We start from the raw sequence: 4309 nt of genomic DNA, 5'->3' as shown, positions 1-4309 counted from the left end.
AAGCTCACCACATACCCCGGCGGCGGGGACGGGGCAGCTCCACTCGGAGGGGCCATCCACTCCGGTTGTGAGTCACCGGAGAGAGGGCGAAGCAAACCCTCAGCAACAAGGGCCTCCTGGTCATCCGCCGTGACGGTGGAGAAAGCTACGGGTCGCGCGGCGAAACAATGGTCACCCGGTCGGCCATCACCAAGCAGAAGAGGTGGCGGCGTAAAGGATTGGGTGTGCGGTTCCCTTTCTCTGGCTATTCCCTCGGGTTGCGAAAACTTAAGTGGGAGGCGAGCAGCAGAGTAAAGAACCGTCATCGGTCCCTCTCCCGAATATATAAAGGCCCAGGCGAGACCCGTTCAACACTTCGCCCGAACCCGCCGCGAGATTCAAAACACAAAGCGAGACGCCCGTTCCTCGAACGGCTCACGCACGCGCAATGGCCGCCCCGCGAGCCACTCGTCCCGTCGCATTAACTCTGCGGCAGGACAGGCGGCACCTTTGGCAGGCGAAGCACGCGACGCATCACTTCCGCCATGATGACCGCGTCAAAAAAGGTGCGCCACGTCATTCGATTTCATATCCTTTTCCACTTCCTCTTTCTCTCTCTTGCCACAGGGACCGGGAAAGGGGATACTCCGAAAGGGATCCTTCTTCACGAAGGAAGCGGGCCCCGAGCCCCCCCTACTGATCAGAGGTTCGAAGGCTGGTCCCTCGGAAGGGTTCAACAGCCGCCTCAGAGCACTCGGGCTCCGCGCCCACTACTGGTTAGAGGTTCGAAGGCTGGCCCCTCGGAAGGGTTCAATGGCCGCCTCAGGCCACTCGGGCTCCGCGCCCACTACTGATCAGGGGTTCGTAGGCTGGCCCCCGAAGGGTTCGACAGCCACCCCAGACGCAGAGCGAGGGATGACGATGGTACGTTCGATACATAACCAAGGCTCGAGCTACGCTCCCGAGGTACCCTAGGACATTTCCGAGACCGACGGGAACGATTTTGTAACGGAATCCCACCAGAGGGAAGCATCGAGCCCTCGGACCCCGTCAAAAGGGGACCGGGTCTGGCAAATCACTCGTAGGTACTTTTGGAGCGCGCCTCCGGGCCACTAGCCGACCCCTAATGAATGGGGCACGGGCGTCCACTCGGATTACCCGTTAGCAACTCACTGGAGACACCATGTTCGGCACCCCCCGAGGGCAACATGGCGCTTTCCCCCCCTCCTCCTTGCGGAAAGGCGACGCAGGGGCGTATGAAAAAAGTCGAGTCTGTCCTTGACCGTCCTCTCGCTCTGTGCGGAGGCTCGGGGGCTGCTCTCGCAAACCCGGCTCCGGCCAAACCGTTGACAGCGTCAACATACCAGCCCGAGAACTTGGGACTCGACTATGCACCCGGGCTATGACCAGTTCGCATGAGGGAACAACCAGACCGGCCGAAGCATCACGAAACGCGCTAAGACCTCGAAGGAGTCAAACCACTCCTCCGAGGCCTCGGGGGCTACACCCGGTGGGAGCGCTCGCGCGCACCCACCGGAACGAAACGCAACCGAGAAAGGCCGGTCCCCTTGCAAAAAAGTGCGGCAAAAGCCTCCAAGCGAGTATCAACACTCCCTTCGAGGCTCGGGGGCTACTGTCGGGGACCATAATTAGGGGTACCCCCAAGACTCCTAATCTCAGCTGGTAACCCCCATCAGCACAAAGCTGCAAAGGCCTGATGGGTGCGATTAAGGTCAAGGCTCGATCCACTCAAGGGACACGATCTCGCCTCGCCCGAGCCCAGCCTCGGGCAAGGGCAGCCGACCCCGGAGGATTCACGTCTCGCCCGAGGGACCCCTCAAGCAACGGACACACCTTCGGCCTGCCCAAGGCCCAGTCTTCGCAGAGAAGCAACCTTGGCCAGATCGCTACGCCAACCGACCGTATCGCAGGAGCATTTAATGCAAGGATGGCCTAACACCTTATCCTGACACGCGCTCTTTAGTCGACAGAGCCGAAGTGACCGCAGGCACTTCGCCGCTCCACTGACCGACCTGACAAGAAGACAGCGCCGCCTGCGTCGCTCCGACTGCTGTGCCACTCGACAGAGTGAGGCTGACAGCAGCCAAGTCCGGCCTCGGGCGCCATAGGAAACTCCGCCTCGCCCGACCCTAGGGCTCGGGCTCAACCTCGGCTCTAGAAGACGACGGACTCTGCCTCGCCCGACCCCAGGGCTTGGACTCAGGCTCAGCCCCGGAAGACGATGAACTCCGCCTCGCCCGACCCTAGGGCTCGGACTCAACCTCGGCTCCGGAAGACGACGGACTCCGCCTCGCCCGACCCCAAGGCTCGGACTCATGCTCGGCCCCGGAAGACGACGAACTTCGCCTCGCCCGACCCTAGGGCTCGAACTCAGCCTTGGCCTCGGACGACGGTCTCCGCCTCGCCCGACCCAGGGCTCAGACTCGACCCTGACCTCGGAAGACAGACTCGACCTCGACCTCGGAGGAGCCTCCGCCTCACCCGACCTAGGGCTCGGGCCGACCACGTCACAGGGGGAGTCATCATTACCCTACCCCTAGCTCGCTCAGGCTACGGGGGACAAGACCAGCATCCCATCTGGCTCGCCCCGATAAACAAATAATGATGGCGCCCTGCGTGCTCCATGACGACGGCGGCTCTTAGCCCCTTACAGAAGCAAGGAGACATCAGCAAGGACTCGACAGCCCCGACAGCTGTCCTTCCGCAAGGCTCCAGCGGTCCTCCGATGGCCACGACATCACATGAACAGGGTGCCAAAACCTCTCCGGCTGCCACGACGGCATGTACTTGGGGCGCTAGCTCCTCTCTGCTAGACACGTTAGCACACTGCTACATCCCCCATTGTACACCTGGGTCCTCTCCTTACGCCTATAAAAGGAAGGACCAGGGCTCTCGTACGAGGGGTTGGCCGCGCGGGAGAATGGGCCGGGGCGTATAAGCCTCCCTCTCTCTCTCTCCCACGCGGACGCTTGTAACCCCCTACTGCAAGCGCACCCGACCTAGGTGCAGGACAACACGAAGGCTGCGGGTTTCCCCTTTTGCCTGTCTCCTCTTTTCCCCCCTTCGTGCTCCGTCTCGCGCCGACCCATCTGGGCTGGGACACGCGGCGACAATTTACTCGTCGGTCCAGGGACCCCCCGCGGTCGAAACGCCGACACTCGCCCTTACAACAAAGATCACAATGAAAAACACAAGAGTAAGGTTGGGAGCAACACACACAAATCCGCAGCACAACACACACACAAGCCAAGACTTGAGCTCAAATGAAGCATAGAGAGTTCACAGCAAGAACGGAGCTCAAATCACTAACACGATCGATCAAGTGCGTGAAGATGGAGTGTGGAGACTTAGAATTGCTTAGTGAATGCTTGGGTGATGTAACGCCCTGAATTTGGGGGTAGATTTTTTTCTTCTTTTCACTCACCAAATTCGGGCGTTACTCTCTTTTCTCTTCCCGTTTCGCTCCTTCTTCCCAATTTCAAACCAGTATAGTGACGGGTGTCTGTGTCATGTATAAACAAAACCTAAGTGTCATGAGTGTTGCATCATGCCGAAGCGCATTTCTTTGTCTGATGTCGCATGTTCGTCCCGTTTCGGATTTCAGTTCACGATTGGATTCCGTTTAGTGGTCGTGCGTGTCGTGGGTTTCGATCTGCATTGTGGCCCAGCCCGACCCAGTCTGGCCCGGTCTGGCCCGTGCGCCCCTGGCGCCCCCTGCCCTCCCCATGCGTGCGCTCCCTCCCTCCCCCTGATCCATTTGTCTCATTTGATTTCTCACGCGCAGTAACCTCCCTCTCCCTCTTCCACCTCTCTCTCCCCCCGTGGTGCCCAAGGGTTTGGAGTCGAGATCGCCAGAATTTGGATCCCCGGAGGTGAGTTTTTCCCCTCCCCTTCCCTTCTCTCTCTCTCCTCCCCTCCCCTTCTTCTCCCCCCCCACGCGGCCTCCCTGCTCGCGTGCCCCGCGCTGCCTTGGCCCCTGCGCCCGCGTCGTCCTGCGGCCGCGCCCCGCGCCGCCCCCTCGGCCTGACCCCGCGCCCGGTGAGCGCCCTCGCCCCGGCGAGCCCCGGCCCCGGCGAGCCCCTCCCCGCGCCCGCGCGCCCTCCCTGCCCCGCGTCCCGCCCCGCCCCCGGTGAGCTCAGCCGCCCGCGCCCCTCCCCGCGCGCTCGCGCCCCCGGCGAGCCCTCCCCGTGCCACGCCCTCCTCGGCCCCCAGCGAGCCCCGCCCCTGGCGAGCTCGGCCGCCCGCACCCCTCCCCTCCCCGCACCGTTCCCTCCCTGGCCCGGGCGAGCCCTTCCCTGGCGGCCCGAGC

Source organism: Zea mays, chromosome 10 (assembly GCF_902167145.1).
Source record: "Zea mays cultivar B73 chromosome 10, Zm-B73-REFERENCE-NAM-5.0, whole genome shotgun sequence".
NCBI lineage: Eukaryota > Viridiplantae > Streptophyta > Magnoliopsida > Poales > Poaceae > Zea > Zea mays.
Note: the sequence above shows the minus strand (reverse complement) of the source record.